At 41.4% G+C, this 27175-nt stretch overlaps 1 long non-coding RNA gene across 1 annotated transcript in view; it reads left to right on the top strand.

Moving 5' to 3' along the window:
- The window catches only part of LOC133380685 (uncharacterized), a 38861-nt gene extending 12535 nt beyond the window's left edge, over positions 1 to 26326 (top strand). The window contains exons 2-4 of the long non-coding RNA XR_009761504.1: positions 24653 to 24815; positions 25110 to 25228; positions 26163 to 26326. This is a non-coding gene — a long non-coding RNA (uncharacterized LOC133380685). The remainder of the gene's footprint in view (positions 1 to 24652; positions 24816 to 25109; positions 25229 to 26162) is intronic.
- Positions 26327 to 27175: the final 849 nt, after the last annotated feature.

Raw genomic sequence — 27175 nt, 5'->3', positions numbered from 1 at the left:
ATTCCCATCTTTTGATATTTCCTCCTGGTTGTAACCAATTTCCTTTTATGCTCTGTTAGGGTTAGCCTGGGAAGTTTCTCCGCGCTTCCAAAGGCTTGGATTTATATTTATTCAAAAGAATTTATTACCTCTAATAGTCTGTTTGTAAAGTTTTTGTTTCGTTTTCATGCACCTTGTAAGCTAAGTCCTTGAGCAAAAATATGAGGTAATTTGAGCTCCAGTAGTGTATATCATTTGTTAGTTGAGCTTACTTTATCAGGGTTTATGTCGGCAGCCCTTCCGCCAGATTTATAGTTTTGTATCTGTAACTCCCACTCCCACTTGTGTAACCGAGTTTTTGATTTTAGAAAGTTATCTGCTGCATGTCTTGAACGACTTTATCTTTCCCATCCGTTTAAAAGATTATGTTTCTGGTTTTAAAAGCTTTAAAAGTCCTTAAGCGTTATTTAGAACAAAGTAAAGTGCCCCGAGAGAAGAAATACGTCTTACTTCGTACCGGAACCGGAAGTCCTCCCAAGTGTGATGTACATGAATAAAATAAATAAATAAATGGAGCCATTGATGGACCTATTGATAAACTTGAGCTAGTGTGATATAGTGGCTAAGAGACTGAACTATCAACCAGGAAGTACCTCGTCCATTTATATTACCTTTACCGTGAATGTAGTAGGTACTTGCAGCCTCTAGTTGCACCCACTCCAACCCTATATGGCTGCACATTAGCTACTGAGCTAAGATCATGGTGCTGGTTTTGGTCTATAAAGCCCTAAACAGCTTGGGACCAGGATACCTGAAAGATCGTCTTACCCCTTATATGAGATGGCAGATACCACCTCATCTGGAGGTCCATTCTGCACAACATAGGAAGTGGACCTTTAGTATTGTGGCTCCTGCCCTTTGGGATTCCCTCCCCTTAAATATTAAACAGGCACTATCTCTGATGTCTTTACGTTGCCTGCTGAAGACCTTCCTCTTTCAACAAGGCTTTTAACTAAAGACTGTAGCCCAGTCTGCATCTGTGTTGGAATTGTTTTTAAAGATTTTTTTAAAAGCTTTTTAAAGATGTTTTGTTTTTAAGATGTTTTATAGATCTTTTTAGTGTTTTATTGCTTGTTTGCTGCCTGGGCTCCTTCTGGGAGGAAGATCAGGACATAAATTTAATAAATAAATAAATCTGCAACATGTGGCTTCTAGCCCTGTAGTGGCCAATGTGTAAGAAAAAAAATGTAACAGATGCCATCTAGAATGGAAGTTCCAAAGACTATCCTATGAGGTTAAAATTAATTGGTGTAATAGATTGTTACTGAAGCTCTGATTTTGCTGGGAACCCACACTGGCTTAGGGTCACACTTCGAACATTTCAGACATGTATGAGTAATTCTAACAAAGGAGACAGGCACCTTGGTTTGACACCTTTGAAACGTGATGTGTAACCAATCAGTCAATTTCACAGTTTGATATTGCATAATTTATGGTCTCAAGCCATGAGGATAACCTTTAACTGGCATTCCCTTCCTCAATTAGCAGAAAGATCAACAGGCAGTCATGAATACCTATACAATTGTTGAGCAAGTGAGGGCTATGGAAATTGGTTTCAGCCCACCCCACCCCTGCTCCTTGATCTACTATTGATGTGTGGTTCACTGCTCTGAAGGGTGTGCTGAGATGGTTTCAAAGATTTTCCATGTGCTCTCATCTGTGCTAACGATGACAAGCTTTTTACATACATTTCACCAAGGAGGGCTGTGCCTAACACAAGTACTGAAGGCCCCCTTTATAAAAGCTCCAAGCAATTGATCAAAGTACTTTAGCGACCAGAGGTATGAAATTATGGAATAGCTTATCCAGAGCAGTCATAGCTGATTGAAATTGGGAAAGGACACCCTTCTCTGGCATAAGATGTTGGATTCCCCTGCCCCTCCTTCTTCTGGGATGTTGTCTTATTGACACAACTTGAAAAAGTGTGATGGATAGCTTGGCTTTCAGCCATGACATGCCCCATTCACTTCCCCCTCCATAAAGTGGGATAGTTCACACATCCATAGTTATCACTTGATGGTTGCATGTGTGAACAATTGAGCCATCATAGATTGCACACCACTGGTAACCTCACGCTTTGTGCTTTTCAGTGGAATCTATTCATAAAAGTCATGAAGTGCCATAAATCATGTAGTTATGAGAAATCAGAGGGTATTTACAGTGTACCCCAGTCTCAGAGTGGTGAGAGGTTTCTGGGGTCCCAGCACATATCTTGGGTTTGGTTTCTTTGGAGTAAAGGTCTCTGAAGACTGCTGGCATTTCTGTGATAAAAAAGTTTGTTTACACATATTTACAGGCTGAGCATAAAATGGAAAGTTCATACCACTAACTCTTCAACAGATCCTGCTTCCCATTAGATTTTCAGGGGGGTTCCTCAATGTCATGGTACTGGATTCCTGACCCAGCCGCGCTTCAGCTTCATCTAACGGATGGCCTGACATTCTCCTGGAGAATTCTCTGCTACAAAGCAGAATTCATGGTTCCTTCAATGATGGCAAGTCCTCCAGGTCCTGATGCCGCAAAGCATCCCTAAACTATGACACTGCCACCACCATGCTTGACCGTTAGTATGAGGTTCTTCATGTGGAATGGAGTGTTTGGTTTTTGCCAGACATAACGGGGCCCATGTTTCCCAAAAAGTTTCATCTTTGACTCATCTGTCCATAGAACATTGTTTGCCAAAAAGCACCTGGATTATCGTCAAAGAGTTCTGGAACAATGTTTTGCTTGATCAAAGCAAAGCCTGTGTACCCCAGTATTTCTGACAGCAGACAAGCAGATGCATATGGAACTGCAGAAACAAAGTAGCAAGGTGTGTCCTTAGGAAGTGGTAGTTAATCAGAGGCATAGAGCTTCTGATCATGGATCTCACTGTTTAAGTCAGGGATGGAGGAACCTTTTTCCTGTTGATTCTCTTGGGTAATCTGTCAGGGCCAAAGTTAACAGTGGGTGGGCCCATCCTTTTCTCTCTCTTGCCACTCCTTTCTCTCCACCGAGTGGTTTGCTTGCGAAGGGAATGACTTGCCAGATATCTGAACTGATGACTTGCAGAGGGCTTACCTCCCCCATCCTCTTTCCATCTCTCTGTCCATTGCCTCCCCTCCCCCTCCCCCTCCCCCTCCCCCTGCCATTTTTGCCATTCCTCTCCCTCTGGGCTTCTCTGCTACCTGCATGAAATTAGGCTGGAGCTTTCCCACCCCTGATGTAAATCATAATCAGACAAACTAGTATAATTAGGAAAGAGGAAATGAAAACTATGGTGTTATTAATTCTTCAAATTAAATATAGCTGTCTTCAGCTGTGTGTAATATTTCTTATTAGAGATGTGTGAATACTAAGCAAACTAATGTTTCTAATCTAATCTTGCTGATAACCACGAACCACTCAGGAATAATTGATTCAGTACTTGCCATTAGTATGCTCTTGGTTTTAGCACAAAAAGTACCTAGATGTATTCACTTCCATATTGCACCATTTTAAAAACACACACACACACACACAGAGAGAGAGAGAGAGAGAGAGAGAATATCTTATTTATCATCTTCTGGAATGTAGAAAAAGAAATGAGTTTAGGAAATTGCCACCACAATTGGGAGATATTAGGTTCCTATCATCTGATAGACCTGAAATATCACAAATATTGGGATTTCTCAAGATGAGATATGTGGAAAATCACAGACACACATCATAAGTGCTTCTGAAAGAGAGAGGGAATACCATTGGCTTGGAGCAGGCAGCTTTAAAGAAATAGGTTTAGCAAACTCTAATTTGATGGAACATAGGCATGCTATTTTGAGAACAATGCATGTTGTGTAATGTCTAAGGGGGGGAAAGCCTTAAAATAGAGCCTCATTGCTACACAGAGAAAGGGAGAGAGTGCATGCAAGCCTACAAGCTGTTGTTTAAGCCTTACAAATAGCCTGTGAACTGGTATACCACCTCTTTGAACAAATTTTATTATTTATTTATTTATTTATTAGATTTCTATCCCGTCCTTCCTCCCAGTAGGAGCCCAAACATCTCAGGAAGGGAGGAGCTATGTTTCACAAAATTCATCATACCCCTTTTAAACATGTATCTTAAAGATACCCCCACAAGAAGTATTGTATACCTACCAATAGCAATTACTTGCATGCCAATCGTTACATCGCCCTCTGCAGAGAAATGTGTCTACGATGCAAATGAACAATATACCGGACCTGTAAAACTTTCCAGATGCAGGAATATGAATGTAGGAAATAGAAAGTGTTTGAATTTTGCACAACTCTGAGTAAGGACATAGTAATAGCCCCACTGGATCAGACCAATCCAGACTATCAAGTCCAACATCCTGTTTCGTGCAGTAGCCAACTACATGCGTTTGAGAAGCCCACAAGCAGGTGACAAGCCTGGTAGCCCTGTCTGTATCAGAGGCAGTATGCTTATAAATATTAGTTGCTGGGGAACATGAGCAGAAGAGCTCTGTTGTGCTCGTGTCCTCCCTGTGGGCCTCGTTAAGTGTTTGGTTAACCACCGTGAGAAACAGAATGCTGGACTAGATAGGACTTTGCCCTGATCCAGCAGGGCTCTTCTAATGTTCTTATGTTTTTAAAGCTCTTCTTCATTTTGAAACAAAGGAACCTTATAAAGAACTTATTTATTTATTTATTAATTATTTGATTTATAACCCATCCTTCCTCCCAGCGGGAGCCCAGGGTGGCAATAGTTATTAATGCAATAGCTTGCAACAACAAAGTCATGTGTAGCGTGTAATTGGAAGTCTCCCAAGCAAACCTTTAAACAGCAGTGGATTGATAACATTTACACTACTGTGATTATGTACAAACATTCAGCCAGTGGCTGGATGGAATTTAATGGCAATTCCATAAAAAAAAAAAGGTTATGCTTGGTACCGTGGTTTCTGTTTATCTCCTATGTGGAAGGCCTTCATTCCATGATTCAACTATACAGTGCTTTTTTTGTTAAAAAAAATGAGGTGCCAATATCTTGATAAATTATAAGATGCCTCTCCCATCTCTCCCATCTTCTTGCACCTCCTCCCCAGTGGCGACTGATAGTCACTGGGCCTGGTGAGGCTGCTAGGGAGTCATAGAGGTCTGGGCAAAGAGGTCACAGTGGCACAGGTATCTGTCGTAGTTTTCTCCCCATCTTCCTTATTTGCAGAGATACCATGGACACTTAAGCATTGCAGTTGTACAATAAACTGAAAATGTCTTACTAAGTAAACTGAAACGTGCTTCAGTTGTTTCTTGGCTGGGTGAAAAGGTGTGTGCCCCCTCTCCTAGTTCTCTCCCTATCTTCTTCCTTTGCAAAGAAACAGTGAACACTTAAACATTGCAGTTTTTATTAATATTAAACACCTAAGTGTCTTACCTTGCTGTCACAATTTCTAGTGTTTGTTCATGCCACAATAACTATAAATTACTGTTGTATTACTCAGAAGTAACCCCAACTGAATTCCACGGTGAATGCTTCCTGACAAATATGTACAGGATTGCAGCCTGAATTGGTTAGTCTTAAAGGTGTCACACAGGAGTGTTGACAAGGGACCTTATAAATTTCCAGACCTATGGAAAAAATATTATTCCCCTCCCCCAGCTTATTCACTTTTAAATCTTTTCCTCCCAGAATATGGCATAAGGTAGAGGGATATTAAGTGGCCTAGGACCTGAGAGACCAGGGCTAAAATCACCACTTGGTCATGATGTTCACTTGGAGGAAACATGATATGGATACAAATTCAATGCTGATACAGTAAATAAATCATGATAATAATAATGTCTATCTCCAGCCTACCTACCCGATTTTGAACTGGGGAAAGCGTTTGTGTGTGGCCAAGTTTAGAATCATAAAAAAACCACCCTAAAAATCAAAGAAAAAAGAATCTGGCTGGGACACAACCAGGATATTAAGGCCTACAAATACTGGGCTTTACATGTAGGTCCTCAGCAAATCCTATGTGTGGCTGTCTGCTAGGAAGGACTGCCTTAGCGGGGTGTGCAAGCAGGGTGCAATCCGTGCTCCTGTACTACATATAGTTGTCATCTGCACCATCACTTGCACCATCCTGCATTTTGAAATAGCATTTTAGAGTTGCCAAAGTGTTTCAGTGCTCTTTTTAGCTTCATAACAATCCTGTAAAATAGATCATAGTACAGTTTTAGCAAACTATGATAATACTACAGCCTACTTCATCATTCTTGGTAATACATGAAAGCTTATGTAACAATCCATTTGCTTTTATATATATATGTGAGAGCCAGTGTGGTGTAGTGGTTAAGGTGTTGGACTACGACCTGGGACACCAGGGTTCAAATCCCCACATAGCTATGAAGCTCACTGGGTGACCTTGGCCAGTCATTGCCTCTCAGCCTCATGAAAACCCTATTCATAGGGTCGCCATAAGTTGGAATTAACTTGAAGGCAGTACATTTATATATATATATATATATATATATATATATATATACCCCTTACAAATCCAAACTCAATAGTTAGTGAGTCTCTTTCTGAGGCTAACTGTCCCATAAATCCACCCATAATATACTAAGCACTATAATCAGAGAGTTCCTTTTCATTATTTTTTTTTCTCTTAGTGGTTATACTGAAATTTTATGTTCTTTTTGTTGCCTGAATTTTTGATTTTATTCAAAAATAAAAACAAAATCAATGTCTTCTTTTTAAGGGCCTCGTACAATTTCAGTTAAGCCCAATGTCGCTTCCTTTTTTTTATCATTAATTTTTATTCAAATTTTCAAAGACAAGAAACAAAACAAAACAAAAACAATTAAACAATAAAATAAAATGTTGACTTCCGATTTGTTGCAGATCAGTTATAGGTCTACAATATATAACAATCCTATCTCTAAAATTATATTATAAAATCACTTTCCTCCAGTAGTTATCTTAATTAATCATCAAATCTCATAAACATTATTTTATTCTTTCCACAAAAAGGCCAAGAGAGGTTTCAATTCCTTGAGAGATATATCTTTCAATTTTTCTCAAAATAAACATATCGCTTAATCCATCTAATTCAAATCTGTTAGGCCCAATAATTTCAATAGCCATTCTTCCATTATCTATATTAATTCCATCTTCCATCTTCAATAATCCTGTTAAGTCCAGTAATTTCAGTAGCCATTCTTCCGTTATCAGTATCCCATAATAATCTTGTTGTCATAGCCATAGTCCAAGCAAACATATCAATTAATCCATCTCGTCAAATCTGCCAAGTCCAATAATTTCCACAACCATTCTTCCATTATCAATATTAATTCCATCTTCCATCTTCAATAGTCCTGTTAAATCCAGTGGTTTCAGTATCCATTCATCCATTATCAGTATCCCATGATGATCTTGCTGTCATAGCCATAGTCATATAACAAGAGTCTGATGGGAATTTCCCCCATCACAAATATGTCCTTGCCATCAATTCTGAATATGTTGTTGAAATATTGTTGTAAAGTCACATCTCTGCTCTGGGTGCATCTCTGCTCTGTCACATATTTGTAGTTAATTCCATAACTTTTTTCTATGTCAAGCCCCATCACATCATTCCAGTCAAGAATTCTGAGTATGTTGCTGAAATATTGCTGCAAAGTCATATCTCTGTTCTTCTTTTTTACAAAATGCACTGGCTCATTTCTTAAGAGTTTCTCCACTGTCCCATATCTGTAGCCAACTCCATAGATTTTTTCTATGTCAAGCTCCATCATATCATTCCAGTCCAGAAAATTATCCAAGACATTGATAACTTTACCACCAAAACCTTCATTAATTTCTTCAGAGACAACGTTGAATTCCAAACAGTAAACTTTATTTCTAACATCCATAAACTCCAAATCTTTTTCCAATTTCACATTTGTTCCAATCTCCAGGGCTTGTAGCTTCCCTATCCCATCAAACTCCTCTCTCACAGAATCCATTGTTTCTTTAAGCTCCTGCATCATTTTGTTAAATTCAATTTTCATCTCCTGTCTACCCTGTCTCAGGGTTTGTTTCGTTATCTCAATCTCAGCCATTATTTTCTGAAACATAATTTCTTCCATGGTCTCAATCACTTTCCTGGTTGTCTTTCTTAAAACCACAGAAACAAAAATTATTTCAGCCACAATTGGGTTAATGTTCCAAGCTTGCTTATATCAGTGTAGACATTACAGCCTGCCTTATCTCTATGTATTCCGGAATACAAAAACAAACTTAATTCCCAACATCAAAACAATTAGTGGTGTCGTGAACAAGCAGATTCGTCAAAATGAAATAGACAAAAAAAAAAGTTTTTGTTCCCCCCTCCTCGAAATAGAAATCCCTCTTCCGTTGGTATCTTTAGAATGCACCTCCAGGACAGCTTTTTGCGATAAAAACAAAGATAAGCTTTTTCGATTTCTTTCCTCCTTAATTTCGTTAGTGAAAGAGAAAAGCCATAAATTCACCTAGAAGTTCTTCACAGCTGATTCATTGACAAATCTCTTTTTTGCTACACCAATTTAAACCAAGTAAAAAAAGAAAATAGAAAGGATGCTTATCTGCCTGTTGAAGTCCGTTTTTCTTTAAAGAAAAGATAAACGTGTCGTTGTAATCAGCAAGAGCTTGATGAAAGTCCGTCCGGCATTGCAGCTTGAACCTTCTCTCATAAATAAATGAAATCCAGTCCTCCCCACAAAAACAGGCTTTGTGGTTGATCTCTACGTTTCTCCCTGACCGGGATAAAATCTTTACCAGTCAAAAAGAGCGTTGTGACTGATTTTAAAGCTGAAAAAGCTTCTTCTGAGACAAGAGCTCGTCTCAGAGGCAGCACAGGCAAAGCAACCCTTCCCGGAAGTCAAGCCCAATGTCGCTTCCATGACAATTAAAAATAATTTTGTTCCTGAGGTCAGAAGAGACAAAATTAGACAGTTACTTGTGTGTGTGTATTTGAGTAATTTTCAGTCTAATGAGCAAAAGAGTAATGTGAGAATAGAAGAGAAAAAGAAAGGAAAGAATTAGATTAGGAAGTGATTCATGTAGTTGATGGGCCATAAAGAATTCTTATCATCTTTCGTTGATTATAGAGAACCAAAAGTTAATACTTTTCATTTTAGTTTGTCAAGGATGACTTGTCAAAAACCTTTTAAAATAAATAAATGAAATATCCTTCACATGGCACTTAGAGAAGAATAAATTGTCAACTTTGTTTAATAAAGAGTAGGATTACAAAGTGGATGAGAGGAAAGCCCAACTGAACATAACTAAGGGCAGGTGAAGTTAAGTCTCTTGTGCAAGCCTCTGTTTCCTGTCTGATTCCAGGCAGAAAAACAAAATTTCTCTTTCAAAATGATACATTGGCAATGACTGCCTAGTCTCTAATTTAGGGGTTACCAAATCTGATGATCTGAGGGTTGATGCCCCACATGCAAACAAACACAAGTGAAAGAAGGTTGCCGAGGGAGGACATTTGTGGGGATAAAATTTGACAGTTGGGACAGAGATAGAGGCAACTTGGCCCATCACTCCTCTCTCTTATAAAAATGCCTCCCTATAACTAGTTTCTGATCAATTAAAAGGAAGTATTTGCCTGGAATATCAACCCTAATGTCCATCTTCTGTGGAATTCTTCCCTGCTCTGCAGCCCTCAGATTCCTTGTAGCTGATCCTAAATCAAAAAGTGCATTTTACTTTTCACAACCTGAGTAAGTGCAGAATTGAAATGAGATGATTTAGGCTTGAGATATTCTATTTTATTAGGAGCTACTTCATTACTGAGCACTTATTTTGCATAATATTATACTGCACTGAGTTAACATAAGCACCATGCATCAGTAAGAATATATATTATGCCATATTCTCTCTCCCCACTGAAGATTTATTGAGAAGATATTTGGAGCATTTTGTAAATTGCGTGAATGTGTGCGCACACACACATCTATTGCTGAACTCAGCTAGAACCAAAAGCTCTTTAAAAGTGCACCACAACAATTCTGACAGATTTTTTAAAAGATGTATCTAATAGACATTGAAAGAAATTCTGCTATCAGAATTGAAGAACACTAAATTACATTGCCTGATACTGAATTGTATATTTCTACTAATATTCAGTGATGGCTTTAATTTACATATGGCTCTTAAACGTTTTAAACAACTTAACTGTACAACTCTATGCATGCCTACTCAGGACAACAGTAAGATGTATTATGTTCAATGGGACATATTCTCATGTAGGTATGTATAGGAATATAGCCTCAGGTTCTGTACACGCCTTACATTCAAGGCACATTGAAACCACATGACTTCCCCCAAAGAATCTTGGGAAGTGTAGTTTGTTAAGGTTGCAGGGAATGGTAGCTCTGTGAGGGATGAAGTACAGTAGAGCCCCGCTTTACGGCGATTCACTTTACAGCGCTTTGTTTATGCGGCGGTTTTGAATTATGACCCTGTCCCGTATTTGCGGCGCTTGTTTCGTTTTTGCGGTGATTTTCCGTAAACCACAAAGATGCAGTTGATGGCGCCCGACACTCTGAGCGCGTCATCAGAGCTTGAAAACGTTCCTCCCACACTTGGGCTGATGGGAGTTGTAGTTGAAGCAAGGAATGTTTCCAAGCTCTGAGCGTTGGGCGCCATTTTGTATACAGTATTGTCGGTGCAGTCTGATTCAGCTTTTGTGCATTCAGTGTCTCTGTTCTGGCAATTTTCCAAACATTCAAAGGTTAAGATTACAGTACTGTATGTACTGTACTGTATTATATTACAGTAGGGTGCAAGTGGGGTGGGTGGGAGAGGGGACAAGTGAGGGAGGTGGCGGAGAAAAGTGAGCGAGCGAACTAACGGGCAGGAGGGAGGGTGATTGGTGGGGGGGACAAGCGAGGGAGGCGGCGGAGGGCTAGCAAGCGCTTCATCGATCAGGCGGCAAACAGGCAAGTGAGGGAGGCGGCGGAGAAAAGCAAGCGAACGAACGGGCAGGAGGGAGGGTGATTGGTGGGGGGGACAAGCGAAGGAGGCAGCAGAGGGCTAACGACCACTTCATCGATCAGGCGGCAAACAGGCAAGCGAGGGAGGCAGCAGCGGAGAAAAGTGGAACATCAATCAGCTGTTGTGGGGGGAGCTCCCTGCACTACAGCTGATTGATGTTCCGCTTTACGGCGATTTTCGCTTTACAGCGGGGGTCTGATCCCTAACCTGCCGTATAATTCATGGAGGACAGGGCTATCAATGGGTACTAGCCATGATGGCTGTGCTCTGCCACCCTAGTCAGAGGCAGCATGCTTCTGAAAACCAGTTGCCGGAAGCCTCAGGAGGGGAGAGTGTTCTTGCACTCGGGTCCTGCTTGCGGGCTTCCCCCAGGCACCTGGTTAGCCACTGTGAGAACAGGATGCTGGACTAGATGGGCCACTGGCCTGATCCAGCAGGCTCTTCTTATGTTCTTATGTGGGGCCCTACTGTACAGTTCCCAGGATTTTTGGGGGGTGAGCTTCCAGTGTGCTTTAAATGTATGTTCTATATACACAGCCTTCAGTCTCAATAACTTCAAAGAAATGTATTTCATGTACATCTATTTGAACTTGTAGCCCATATCAGAGTTGGACATGGCCACTTGTTCAAGTGCTCTTCAAGTTCAGCAGCTAAAGCAAAACTTATCTATAAGCACACGTGTTTATGACATGCAGGGCATTTTTTAATTTATGTGTTTAAATTTATACTGCACCCGATGCCACAGGCTTAGAATTGCCTACATTTTGTCTTTTTCTGTGAATGCTTCCCTGTCCTCCTTAAATCTTATATGTGCTGTGTTATATTTATTTTGAAACAAATGTCATATCATATGCTCATCCTCTGTGTGACAAAATGCAAACCAAAAATGCCAAAATCTTTTTGTGATCTTCTATAAAACAAACAGAACTTTGCCAAGTTAAGTGTCCTCTCAAAGCAATTGAAATACAGGCAGGCCCTGCTTATACGGCAGGTTCCGTTCTGGACTGCCGCTATAAAGCGGAAATCACCGTAAAGTGGAACACATTGAGTATAATGGGGCGCGTTGCGCGAAAATGACATGAAAATGCCCCAAAATGCTGCAAAAGCGCAAGAACGGCTTTAAAACGGGGAATTTCCCCTAATTGAAAGCCGCCGCATTAGCGGAACACTGGAATGCGAAGCGCTGGTAAGCGGGGCCCTACTGTATACAAAACATAACATATTGTTGCGGGCCTCCCCAATCTCCGAGTGGTGAGATTTCCAGGATCCCTGCGCTCCTCCAGGGTTTGGTTTCCTTTTGGAAGAAGGTCAGCAGAGACTGCGGTGTCTTTATGAAATATGGTTTATTTATTTACACACATTCCAACCTGAGCTTAGGATGGAGGGGGTTCAAGGCATCAGCAGTCCAATATCCAGCTTTTCCATCTGTATTACAGGAGGCACCCCAAATGCCATGGTGCAGAGAGCCAGTCTCTCTGCCTGCCTCCAGTTATCAGCCTTTCTCTGTTGTTGTTGTTGTTGTTATGTGCCTTCAGGGTGATCACGACTTATGGCGACCTTATGAATCAGTGACCTCCAAGAGCATCTGTCATGAACCACCCTGTTCAGATCTTGTACATTCAGGTCTGTGGCTTCCTTTATGGAATCAATCCATCTCTTGTTTGGCCTTCCTCTTTTTCTACTCCCTTCTGTTTTCCCCAGCATTATTGTCCTTACTAGTGAATCATGTCTTGTCATGATGTGTCCAAAATATGATAACCTCAGTTTCATCATTTTAGCTTCTAGTGACTAAAAACACAAACCTCTCCTAGGCTCCAGGAGGGAGAAGGCTCTCCTGAAGAATTTCAATGACAAAAGGATCTTCCTGGCTCATTCATCAGTTGCTAGGCACCTAATAGGCCCATTAACTACCTGGCCACTCTATTAGCTTAACAAAGGAGAGACTCATCTGACCAGCAGAGTGAGTTCCTCATTCCAAGGCACAGGATTCCGAATCAGAGGCTGGAAAGGGGACTCACAGGGATCATCCATTCCAACCCCCCAACTCATAACAATATTGTTATGATCTATATATTATATATCATTATGTACAATGCATTGTTACCGTAAGTCAGTTACTGAATGCATCATTGCTTTCATGTACCTCTGTGCAACAAGAATGAGCGAAATGCAAGCCAGCTTTTTAAGGAACAGCACAAAAGAGTCTTGCAATGTGCCCTTCCATCCCTCTGTTCCATTCGCAGCCATCTGTTACTTTTTGCTGTCGTAATGTGAAATTTCTCTATCCTGACAGCAGAATTAGGTCGATCTGACTGATGCTTTGCAATGTTTTCACACAGTGTAAACCAGAGTTGAGACCCCCCCCCCAGCCTTTGAGAGCATTTATGGAGCTGTCGCAAGTGTCTGGGTACAACCATCAAGCCCTAGAAACCAAGGTGGATTACAGTTTCAATGGCAGCTTCTTTGTCTCTCTCTAGTGCCAGAATGCCATGTTGGAGGGAGAACCTCGCCTTTCGTCTGCAGAGAATGCAGGAGGGAGGTAAGACTGGAGACAAGTGCCATAAGGATTAAAATTGTTTGACAGCCATGGAGGTAAAATCGGACTCATTTCCCCCAGATGTGCTCCCCTATTTATTGCTAGAGAGATAGAGGCAAGTGTCTACAACCTTGCCCTCCATTTTTTATTTATTTTAATGTATGAATGAGGTATAACCTTCTAACACCAAGCAGAGGAAAGTAAGAAGACCTATTATTTCACACCCATTTAAGTTGAGTGGGGCTTATAGAATGGCAGTGTGCAGGCCCAAATTTCTGAGTGGCTTCCACAAAGTCTGGTGGCATGGTGGACTCACCAAAGATCTGTCAAAATATGAAATGAAAGGGTCAACAACTGGCAATCCCCAAACTAAAGCTGGCTTCTGGAATGGTGGAGCTAGTCCCTTCCCCCAGGTGAAAGTGAGATGTGTTAGGAACTGTGAATGAAAAAAATCACAGGTAAGGCATTTGGACATAGGAGTCTTGGCTCGTCAGTTCCCATCTTCTTCACTGAATGGGCCATCCAGCAAAATAAAAAAAGCTATTGGCTAGGAGGTACTCAAATATCCCAAACCACTGAATGCAGTTGCAAGATCTGGTCCCAAACTATGTGCTCATCTACATGGTGGTTTACTGTGTGTTTGGCCCTACTCATATCTCCTTTAAATTTGCATGGTTTACATGATGTTACTGGCAACCAGAAGCTATCACACAGTTTCCCCCCTGTAAATCCATACTAACCCAATCTGCTGATAATACGAAATGTGGAGGAAAAATGTCTCCACTCCATTTCTCTAGTGCTTGCAGATGCTTTGCTCCAATGTTTTTAGGTGGATATGTCAATTGTTCCCCTCTCCATGCCCCCAATCGTCTCCTCCCTTCTTTTATTTTGCTTCCTGTGGGCTGACAAGCAACTTCCAGTCGGTGTCCTCCATTCTGCTGGCCCTTTTTTATGTTGCTGCAATTGGTGTCTTTATTTTCTTTTCCCCCTAACTTGTGCACAAAGCATAACTTCTCAAATAAATATATTTCAGCTGTATCCTACCAAACATAGGCACGGAAAACACAGATATTCTGGATTTTTTAGAAGGAACCTACAGCAGCTGATAGAACAGATTGAGCATGCTCAGTCACCTAGCAACCAGAGGGAGTGGAAATGTGTAATTAGAGGGCAGAGCCACAAGGGAACAGCGAGACTAATCCCTCCCAGAAAAATGCCTACTTGTGTGAATGTGAAAAACCAGTTGGCAGCTAACATTGAACAGAAACTGTGGATGGTGCATATCTATTATGAAGGTAAATGCAGTGTATTTCCTACAAAGAAATTCTCCCATGTAGATGAGCCCTATGTCTGATAATATTGTGCAAGCAAAACTAGGCACATCTAGAAGGAAAGCTGTTGTTGTTGTTATGTGCCTTCAAGTCGATTACGACTTATGGCGACCCTATGAATCAGTGACCTCCAACAGCATCTGTCATGAACCACCTTGTTCAGATCTTGTAAGTTCAGGTCTGTGGCTTCCTTTATGGAATCAACCCATCTCTTGTTTGGCCTTCCTCTTTTTCTACTCCCTTCTGTTTTCCCCAGCATTATTGTCTTTTCTAGTGAATCATGTCTTCCCATTATGTGTCCAAAGTATGATAACCTCAGTTTCATCATTTCAGCTTCTAGTGACAGTTCTGGTTTAATTTGTTCTAATATCCAATTATTTGTCTTTTTTGCAGTCCATGGTATGCACAAAGCTCTCCTCCAACACCACAGTTCAAATGAGTTGATTTTTCTCTTATCCACTTTTTTCATTGTCCAACTTTCACATCCATACATAGAGATCGGGAACACCATGGTCTGAATTATTCTGACTTTAGTGTCCATTGATACATCTTTGCATTTGAGGACCTTTTCTAGTTGTCTCATAGCTGCCCTCCCCAGTCCTAGCCTTCTTCTGATTTCTTGACTATGGTCTCCATTTTGGTTAATGACTGTGCTGAAGTATTGATCATCCTTGACAAGTTCAATGTCCTCATTGTCAACTGTAAAGTTACATAAATCTTCTGTTGTCATTACTTTAGTTTTTTTGATGTTGAGCTGCAGTCCTGCTTTTGTGCTTTCCTCTATAACTTTCATCAGCATTCATTTCAAATCATTACTGGTTTCTGCTAATAGTATGGTATCGTCTGCATATCTTAAATTATTGATATTTCTCCCTCCAATTTTCACACCTCCTTCATCTTGGTCCAATCCCGCTTTTCGTATGATATGTTCTGCGTACAGATTAAACAAATAGGGTGATAAAATACACCTCTGTCTCACACCCTTTCCGATGGGGAACCAATCGGTTTCTCCATATTCTGTTCTTACAGTAGCCTCTTGTCCAGAGTATAGGTTGCGCATCAGGACAATGTGGCACCCCCCTTTCTTTTAAAGCATTCCATAGTTTTTCATGATCTACACAGTCAAAGGCTTTGCTGTAATCTATAAAGCACAGGGTGATTTTCTTCTGAAATTCCTTGGTCCGTTCCATTATCCAGTGTATGTTTGCGATATGATCTCTGGTGCCTCTTCCCTTTCTAAATCCAGCTTTGACGTCTGGTATTTCTCACTCCACATATGGCAAGAGCCTTTGTTGTCGAATCTTGAGCATTACTTTACTTGCATGGGATATCAAGGCAATCGTTCAATAATTACTGCATTCCCTGGAATCCCCTTTCTTTGGAATTGGGATATATATTGAACGCTTCCAGTCTGTGGGCTATTGTTTAGTTTTCCATATTTGTTGACAGATTTTTGTCAAAATATGGACAGATTACGTCTCAGTAGCTTGTAGCAACTCTATTGGTATGCCATCTATTCCCAGTGATTTGTTTCTTCCAAGTATTTTAACAGCAGCTTTTACCTCACATTCTAAGATTTCTGGTTCTTCATCATATGGTTCCTCCATGAATGGATCTGTCATCCTGGCATCTCTTTTATAGAGTTCTTCAGTGTATTGCATCCATCTTCCTTTTATTTCATCTCAGTCAGTCAGTGTGTTTCCCTGTTGATTATTCAACATCCCTACTCATGATTTAAATTTCCCTTTCATTTCTCTAATCGTTTGGAATAGAGCTCTTCCCTTTTTGTTGTCCTCTTCTATTTCTATACAATAACTATTGTAATAGTTCTTTTTGTCCCTACGTACTAGGCGTTGTATTGTTGCATTTAGGGTTCTGACCGTGTTTCCATCTCCTCTTGCTTTTGCTTTCCTTCTCTCTTTAACCATTTTAAGAGTTTCTTCAGCCATCCATTGAGGTCTTTCTCTCTTTTTAACTAGAGGTATTGTCTTTTGGCATTCTTCCCTGATAATGTCTATGACCAGTCCATAGTTCTTCTGGTTCTCTGTCAACTAAGTTTAAAGCCTGAAATCTATTCCATATTTGATCTTTATATTCTTCTGGGGTGTTATTTAAATTGTATTTTGGCATTATGATTGCTTTGTTCTTCTTCTTTAGCTTTACTCTGATTTTCAATACGACCAGTTCATGATCTGTACCACAGTCTGTTCCTGGTCTTGTTTTTGCAGAAAGTATGGAACTTCTCCATCTTCTGTTGCCAATTAGATAATCAATTTGATTCCTATATTGACCATCTGGTGATGTCCACGTGTACAGTCGTCTTTTTGGTTGCTCAAAAAATGTGTTTGCAAGAAACAAATTATTGGCTTCACAGAATTCAATAAGTCTTTCTCCTGCTTTCGGTCTCCTAAGCCCCATTTACCCACAATTCCTAGTTCTTCTCTGTTCCCTACTTTTGCATTCCAGTCCCCCATGATTATCATCATATCTTGTTTTGGTGTGTGATCAATTTCCTCCTGGACTTCTGCATAAAATCTCTCCAATCCTCCTTCTGCTTTTGGATGATGGACTTGGATGATGGCTATGTTAATAGCTTTCCCATTTAATCTCATTGATATCACTCGCTCAGACTTTGTGTTGTAGCTCCTAATTGCTTTTGCTACATCACTTCTCACTATTAAAGCAATGGTGTTTCTTCTTGATTTCTCATTTCCTCCATACGATATGTTGTAGTTGCCTGATTGAAAATGTCCCATTCCCGTCCATTTTAATTTACTCTCGCCAAGTATTGTAATGTTGATACATTTCATTTCTTGCTTGACAATTTCTAACTTTCCCTGGTCCATGCTTCTCACATTCCATGTTCCTATTGTGTGTGTCGTACAACTCCGGACTCTCCTTTCGCATCTGTGCACATCAGCCTCTGGGCTTACTTTCGGCTTTGACCCAGCTGCGTCATTAGTCACAGCGGTACTCGTACTTGTCCATTGTTCTTCCCCAGTAGCTCGTTGAGTGCCGTCTGACCTGGGGGTCTCATCTTCCAGCACTATCTTGTGTTGCAGTTTGGATACTCTGTTCATAGGGTTTTTGTGGTAAAAGATATTCAGAGGTGGTTTACCATTGCCTTCCTCTGAGTTTGGATGCATCTTAGTCTGGTGTCTCAGCTTTGACCATTCCGCCTTGGATGCCTCTGCTAGGAGTCTAGCCTCTTGGTCTAGACTCCTGACGGCATTGCTCTCAGCTTCTTCAACACTCTCAAACCCCCTCACCATGTTAAGGTGTGCATCCTAAAGGGGGAAAGCTGTGGTAGGAGCTGCATATTCAGAAACCACATGACAGCAGCCACACGTAGTGAAATAATAGGTATGGTGTTATGCATCAATTAAAAAGGTGTAGTTGAAAGGTAAGATGGAGTAGTCTGAAGTCCCACTGTTACTATTCAGATTCCTGTTTTATTCAGACTACAGTATAAATGCCTCATGATAGTTTTTCTGCCCTTCATAGTTTTTTCAATGAAATAGTACCTAAAGGGTTCACTTTTGATCTTGGCAATGAGGTTATTTCCTTGTGTCAAAATGTTTCAGCTCAGCTGTTTGTGTTCCTTTTGTGTGAGGCTGATGTCACAAAACTGTACATGTCTCTAGCACTGTTTGCAAAATTATTCTGTTTATATCCCACTGTGTTTGACACAAATTATTTTTAAACATGCAAACTGATGGCAGCTGGCACCAGAGCTCAAAACACCCCTTGCAAAATGGTGGAAACACTTGCCCCCTCACCCATGGAAAATGGAGTACAAGCTAAAACATGCTTAAATGGGGGAAACATGGAAATAAGGGAAGTAACTTGGTCCAGATCTGAAGGCATTGTTTATATATACAATCAAGGTTCCATGACAACATTGACACTACTAAGAAAATGGCTTGGTGTGATATTCCATTAGATCCTACATTATTTTTCTAGGTTTCTTGGGAGAAAGGGAAAGATTAAAACACAATATGGAATTTATTCTAATGTATTAATTACTGCTAAATTATCTGCTGAGGGAAATGGAAATAAAATATTTCACCAGATTGTCTTGACTGAAACCAGATTTAGAATGTTGTGACCAATCCTGAGCATATTTATTTGCTTGCAAGTCCCATTTAAGTAAATAGGGATAACTTCCAAGTAAATATTTACCACTGAACTATAATTTTGTGAAAGCAGACAAATATTGACTAAATTTACAGATAATTGTTATTATTTATTTAGTAATGGAATACTGAATGTCAAACTATTTGTGGTGTTTTCTCCTACCTGAATAATTTACTCTCAAGATGTGGCTGACTTGTTAAGAAGTGCTAATGTGAAGTGTAGAGAGCAGGTGTGGTGTAGTGGTTACAATGCTGGACTACGACCTGGGAGACCAGGGTTCGAATCCCCACACAGCCATGAAGCTCACTGGGTGACCTTGGGCCAGTAACTGCCTCTCAGCCTCAGAGGAACTCCCTCTGAATACCACTTACCCTGAAAACCCTATTCATAGATTGCCATAAGTCAGAATTGACATGAAGGAGGTCCATTTCAATTTTCAATGTCTTAGTAGCTCCTGGTTAATTGCAGCCCCTCTGGTTAAAATCATTGTTGTGATAAGCTGAATAAAATGTATGGGTTTAAAAAAAAAAAAAAACACCAGTGGGAAATATGGACATAAACTTGAATCTTAACTAGTGGTCCATCAATGGAATGGTTCCTTCTGCCCAAGGAGGGAACTGGAATCCAGTGAAGGCTTCCACTGGAATATGAGTGTCAGGTGACTTTTTTTGCCAGCCCCCCCTTCAGCCCCCTGCACTTCCTCTCATGTTGCTCCACAGCAGATCTGGAGCAGATTTTAAATGGGCATATGGGCTGCAAGGGCACAGGGAAATTGGCACAAAATGTTGCCCCCTTTTCACTGGTGGGAGCATCCTCTTAGGGGGAGTCCACTCACTGCAATGTCCCACCAGCATAACCTTAGTTAGAAACAAAGCCATTATCTGCTCACTTTTACAAACTCTTTTAGCAAGCCCCTTACCGCTACTCTGGAGCACTAGACTGAACTCTTTTTAGTTGTTTGTAGATGTACTTAATTGGTTTGAAATGTTTTAAACATGTTTTTAACATTTCAGTTACTTTTTTTAAAAAAAACCCTACAAGGTGCTGGCCTTGGCTGCTGAACATCTAAGCAGCCTAAAACAACATTAAAAATAAACACACACACAGAGGGTAGTAGAATATATATATATATATATATTTATCCAAGATTAACAGAATGGCATAATATAATCTCACATCCCTCCACCCCCCCAGCAATGATGATACCCCAACACTTGAAATCAAATTTCACTTTTGAAATGCTGCTTTTACAATACATTTCTGTTATGTCTCAAAAGAACAAGATGCTCAAAGAGCACGTCAGACAAGGAATGTCTTTTCACAGTCATTATGTTGCCACCAGTACTGAACAGGTGTTCAAATGTAGCGCTTGAAGGCACGCCTGTGTTGTGCTGCAAAAAACACTGCAGCACACATGGAAAGCCATGGAGTGATGACACTTCCCTGCTGGGAGACCTCGGGTACCTCATCAATTCCTCATCAGCAGTGTCCACTGCTGACTTCTTGCCCTGGGGCTGAATGTTAAAGAAGTCATTTTCCAAATCATCTCCTTCCTGGTCTTTGTCTGAAGACTGATCACTGTCCTCATTAAGTGTACCCATCTTTATTTCAGCTTTCAATAAGGCTTCCATTGTGTATCTGAGAAAGAGAAAGGATATGTTAACACATATATGTTAGGAAACCACCATCTGCTCCTGATTTCCTGATGTTTGTCATGTCCCCTGATTCAGGGTCCAACCGTCAGCCTGAGCCTGTGGATGATGACATGGAAGGTAGAAGGTGACCAAGTCATCATACTCATGGGGCAGCACAGCAGGCCCTTAAGGATTACCTGCAACACCCAAGGTTGTGATGAGCCCCAGGAAGAAAAGGCCCAGCCCCTGCCTACCACCTTAAGCCCTCTGATGCCTCCCTTGAGACATTTCCCTTGGAGTAATCCACCCAAAGGGCTTCCCTAATGTTCTTACTTGTTGGTATGGGTGGTTGCCTGGCATGATTCCAGCCACTCTAGTTTGAAGTGAGGGTGTAGGCAGGCCTCCAGAAGAAGCCTCTTGTCCTCTCACATAAGTGCAACTGGCTTTCTTAGGGCTTCATGCACACCTCTCAACAGCTGAAAACAGTATGTGTACCTCACAGCCCTGTTTTCCAGCCCTTCTAACTTGCAGTCCAGATTGTAGAGCATTGATAGGAAATACCCCATGAACATGCCATTCTCCCGTTGCAGGATGTCTAGGGACTGGGCTACTGGCCCCATGATCTCTGTATATTCCTACACCACTACAGTCTCAGCAGCTGTGATCCTGGACAAGGGACACTGGTCCATTATGGCATTCATTTTTAGTGGCACAGTTGACAGGAGCTCATGTAGTTGCTTCAACGCATCAAAGGAGGATTTCTACCTGGTCTTGTTCGGTACCTTCAGATACATACCACATTGCACATGGATGTACTCAGCAATCTGTGCTGACTGGTTCTGCTTGGACCTCAACTTGCTGCACTTTCCCATCAAGGAACAAAAGTATTTCTTGAAAGGACCAAGAAGACTACCTTTGGAGGAGTCAGAAAGCATGGCCTCTATGTCTTGTGTTGCCACTAGGTTGAGGGTGTGGTTAGCACATCTCTGGTGTGGTGGTCAAACAAAATCTTCTCCGGAGTCTGCAGCTTCTTCCTCTGCCTCAGGTCCTGTGTCCAGGATCTCACAGATGGGCACAAACTCCACCTCAGCCTCCTCCTCCTTCTGGTTATCACCATCATCGTCATTTGCACTGGTGTCTGCAGCTTCTGCTGGTTCTTTGGCCATGAAAACTTTGAATGCTTTCACAAAGTTGGAGCCATTGTCTGTAGTAGTGCACATAACTTTGTTGTGAATCCTGTCCTGCACATGCACATCATGCAGTGCTTTTGCAAGGACATCATATGTATGGCGCCCCCTTCAGACACTTGCAAGCCAAAGCCCCGACCTCACGTTTCAGGGTAGTTGGGTTGATCCAGTGGGCTGTTACCCCAAAGTAACTCTTCTTGCCATTGGTCCAACAATCTGTAGTGGTTGCTATATATGCCACAGCACCCATTCGGTTTGCAAGTGTTTTTCTCATGTGGCAATTCTCAATTCTGTCTCTCAGAGTCTTGGCACATATGATGGTGACATCTTTTGGGAATCCAATGCGAACCAGACTAATGAATGATGGTTTGTCCACAGTCTGAAGTGGTAATGTCTCCTCTACAATGAAATAAATGATTTTCCTGTCAAGATTGCTCTGGGTGACAGCCTTCCTGCCAGATCCCCACCTCTCAAGGGTTGTCTGCTGCTGCTTCAGCATTTTGGATGAAGGGGAGTTATGCATTGGTTCAGGATGGCCACGTCTCCTTGCCTTTATTGCATCTTCAATTGCTCTCAGCTTCTCAGGGTGTACCCTCTGAGGAAGATAATAATAATAATAATAATAATAATAATAATAATAATAATAATAATAATAATAATAATAATAATAAAATTTTATTTCTAAGCCGCCTACCTGGCCGAATTAACGGCCACTCTAGGCGGCGTACATAAAAATTAAAAAACAACATATAAATACAATTATAACATCACTCTCTAATTAATCAACCCCCCCCACATCTTTACAAAGTAAAACCAGATTACTCAGGAGTCCCGTAGGCCCGCCTAAACAGCCAAGTTTTCAATCCTCGGCGGAAACCTACCAGGGAGGGGGCATGGCGAAGATCATATGGCAGAGAATTCCAGAGAGTGGGGGCCACAATCGAGAATGCCCTCTCTCTGGTCCGCACCAGCCTAGCTGTTTTAACTGGTGGGACCGAGAGAAGGTCTTGAGAGGCTGATCTCGTCAGGCGGCATATTTGGTGATGCTGGAGACGCTCCTTTAGATAAACTGGACTGAAACCGTATAGGGCTTTAAAAGTTAACACCAACACCTTGAATTGGGCCCGGTAAACAACTGGTAGCCAACAACAAGATGAACAAAGCAGGAATCCAAGAAAAAATGGAAGAGCACTTCACAATTTAAACATAGACAGTGGACACTCTTTGAGGACCAGCTTGACAAAGGCTCATCTCTAAATATTTATTCACATTGGATGAGGAGGAAATAGCTGATCTTAGAGTTTTGATCCTTGGAAGGCAGTAACTGCATCTTACAACATTTCTCCCACAAATGTACAAGCTTTCTCCAAGCCAAACCATGGTACTTGTTGTTCTGCAGGTGTGGCTGTTGGCAACTGGCACTGCTTCATGTTATCCTCCTCCTCATCCACAGGGCCTCCTTTGTGGACTTCACCTTCCAGTTTCACCTCTTCAGGATCAATGAGCTGTGACTCAAGTGGCTGCACCAACTGGCTATTGCTCTCAGCGCCAAGTTGGGGAACAACAGCAACAGGCTTGTCTGTAATAAATAAGAGAGTTTTAGATAATGTTCCTATATGGGTGAACTTCACCTGTGATGCCATGTGAAGTGCGCCCCCATCTCTTCCTGCAAGATCCCCCCAGTCAGAGTGGAAGTAAGCAGGCCGATAGCACAATGAAAATAGATCCTCTTTGCATACTTTTTTGCTCACCGAATAACCCTGCCTGAGCCAGTTGCTCAGCCTAACTTATTACCTCCCAGGGTTGTTGTGAGAATAAAGTGAAGGGGGGGAGAGCCATGTACAATGAATTGAGGTAGGATTTGAAGATGATGATTATGATGATAATAAATACACAGCATTTCAAATTAATTCTGTATGAGAAGCATTCCATGCCAAGCTTGGAACACCAAGGAGGAGGTATAAAATGTAGACAAAACTACTTTTGACAAAATGCCATTTATCTTTTATATCTATATCTATATATAATTAGTAATAAAGCTGAATGATGTATGTAAAGCATTTTTTCTCTTTCCTTTTTCTTTTTTATTATTATTTTAGTACTACTTTGTAATTTTCTTTTCCTTAATAAACATTATTTTAAAAATATTATTAATAATAATGATAATTAATTAATTCTGCACAAGCCTGTATGCACTATTACAAAATTGCCTATAGTGGGGTGTGTGTGCCTGGATGGTTTGAAATGGGTTTGCTTTGGAATTTTGGAAGGAAGGAACTATATGCAACAAAATTCCCCTGCCAGCAACTAATGTACTTGCGGAGCTCGCCTGCCCAAGGGAGGAGGGGAGGGAGACGGAGGCCACCACTCATAGCTTCGTGCACCAAACCAAATGCAACCTCCTCTCACTCTCTCTTCCAGACAGCAAGCATTGTGGCTCACATGTGCCCAGGCCAACATTTCCCCCTGTGATGCAAAAAAGGGTGGCAGGAGCAGCTTCCCTTGCAGCCTCGCTCAGTGTAAGCACACACACACTCTCTTCCATCCAGCTAGCGCTGTGGCTCACATGTGCCCAAGCATCCTGCATGCAAAAAAGTTTAAGCATTTCAGATGGAGCAAAGTAGCCACAAAGGGCAGGGGACAAGAAAGTATACACACACACACACACACACACACACACATCATCACTCACCTCCACAGTTCTTCATCTCCATTCTGCTGCTGCCTCCTTCATCTCCATCCATGTCCTTGCCCTCCAGCTTTCTCTCTCCACTCCTTTCTTCACCACCATCCATTTTTGAAGCAATTTTTTTTCTCTCTCTCTCTGTCTCTCTGCTCCAGGACCATTTCGCTCTCCATCTCCTCCCTCGGCGCCTCCTAATACCCACAGAAAATGAGGGAAGAGTGATGCTGTGCAGAAGCCCATTATGAGGCACATGACTTTCGTCCACCAGTCAGAGGAGCAGAAGACTTCCCCTGCTACCCCCCCAAGTAACGCCCAAAAGTAATGCAGGAAACGTTAAAGTTACAGTCAAAAGTAATGAAATTACTACTGTTACCAGCAAAATGTAACAAAGTTACCCACTCGTTACTGAAAAAAGTAATAAATTACAAGTAATTTGTTATTTGTAACAAATTACTTCCAGTCTCTGCATTTTTGTATATTATACTCTTCATATACACATTTTGTATGCAATTTTGCCTAACTGCACATTTTTGCAAAGCAATTTCCCTAGTATAATGCATTTTGTCTATTATTTTCACTAATATATGCATCTTTATGCACACTTTATCCTAGAATATGTGCTTTTGTACACATTACTTGGCTGGAGAACTGCTTACAAAATTCAGAGGAGTGCAAATTTCATAGGATGGCTGCGTTTCAGTTTGCATATTGTTTAACAAAGTGCAAATTAGGTAAGTTTACCTTTAAGTCCAAACTGAATCAAGTTTCTCCCCCAACCCCATTCTTGAAAGATTCCGAATGGTAGCAAAGGCGGTAGCAGGCACTTCCCTAAATATTTCCCACTGATACAGAATGCAGCGGCACGCTTGATTAAGAACAGCCGTCGCCGTGATCATATCACTCCGGTGTTAATAGATCTACACTGGTTGCCAGTTGTTTACCGGGCCCAATTCAAGGTGTTGGTATTGACCTTTAAAGCCCTATACGGTTTCGGCCCAGTTTATCTGAAGGAGCGCCTCCAGCATCACCAAATATGCCGCCTGACGAGATCAGCCACACAAGACCTTCTCTCGATCCCACCGGTTAAGACAGCGAGGCTGGTGCGGACCAGAGAGAGGGCATTTTCGATTGTGGCCCCCACCCTCTGGAACTCCCTTCGTTTTGACCTTTGCCATGCCCCTTCCCTGATAGGTTTCCGCAAGGCCTTGAAGACCTGGCTATTCAGGCAGGCCTATGGGATTTCGGGGGTGGGTTGCTTTTAATACCGGTATATTAATCATTGTTGGTTTTCATTGGTTTTATTGTATTTTATCATGTAAATGTACGTCGCCTAGAGTGGCCGTTAATTCGGCCAGATAGGCGACTCAAAAATAAAATTTTATTTTATTATTATTATTACTACCCCATTCACTCCCCCAGCTTTTACTCACATCATATTAAGGTCCTACACAACATGGGTTAAAATCTTGCTCCCCTAAAAATGGTCTTTGCCACCCCTTCCCTCCTTCCTAGTAGACTTTATAGAGTCAGTGTGGACTCAGACAATAAGGGCTGAGTGAGCATGCCCAGTCTATAGGAATTGGTAATGCCGAACCATCTCTTCCAGTTCTTGGGAACCGTGTAATAAGAATGTGCAGACGGTGTGTTTTCTTGGTTTCTTTCTAGCACCGTAATCGTATGGCATACACCTTTCCTGCTTGGAACCAGTACTCTTTCAGTAGATGGCAGTCAAAGACCATCATAAGAGATTCACACAGCTCAGCGGGGTGGTGATCATTTAGCAAAACATGCAGCTTATTAATGAGAACATCTTTCCACTGCTGTAGCCTATCCTTTCTTGAAATTGCTATACTGTATTGTGAGAAATAAATTGGCTTTTGCAGTTTTATTTTCAGAGTGCCAGATGCATGGTTTGTCTTTGCACTTAACAAAGAGAAATACACACCCACCCCCTCCAAAATGGAAGGGATGGAAGGCTGGGGAATTTGCAAACGGAAACAAAAATGGCAGGTCTCATAGTGTTGTCTTCTGGCTCCAGTTGTGAGTTCCAATTCATGCTTGGGGGGTGGGGGAGAGAGATGAAACGTCTCCTTCTGATTGTGAATTGGTATATAAATTGCATGATCAACAGCAGTGGATGCACAGTTGCCACTGTGTAATCTCTTAGCGGTGAGGTGAATTATGTTTATATAAGGCATACTTTCCCCCCTTTGGGGGAACCCAGCGGAGACAAAACCAACATCATAGTCTGGTGGCAATTTATTCTGCTGCTGAGCCATTCCTGGGTTTTGGTGCATGTCTCATTTCAGTCACTTTAGGAATTCCAGATCTTTAGGAATTTAGGAACTTTAGGAATTCCAGATCTCATCCCTGATAGGGGTCTTGCACATCACATTATTTTTCCAGCTCTGGCATTTCCTTGTCACTGCAGATCTGTGGTGATCTCAGGGAATCTGAGTTCTCTGTGTATCTGTATGCAACCATATTTGCTGCATTCACATCTTCCCTTTTTGGGGTGTGTGTGGGAGGGTTACACTTAAATATCTCAGTGGGCATACCTAAAAATATGATGTGTGTAAACTGGCCCTTAAGGGCAGAGGAGTATCCTCAGGGTCAGGTCTCTGTGAAACTCTCCATTTTTTTCAGTGAACAACTTTAACTCCGATCCATGTTTTATG

The sequence above is a fragment of the Rhineura floridana genome, chromosome 3, assembly GCF_030035675.1.
Source record: "Rhineura floridana isolate rRhiFlo1 chromosome 3, rRhiFlo1.hap2, whole genome shotgun sequence".
Classification (NCBI taxonomy): Eukaryota; Metazoa; Chordata; class Lepidosauria; order Squamata; family Rhineuridae; genus Rhineura; species Rhineura floridana.
The sequence above is the reverse complement of the archived record's forward strand: the minus strand, read 5'-3'. Positions and strand labels throughout refer to the sequence as shown.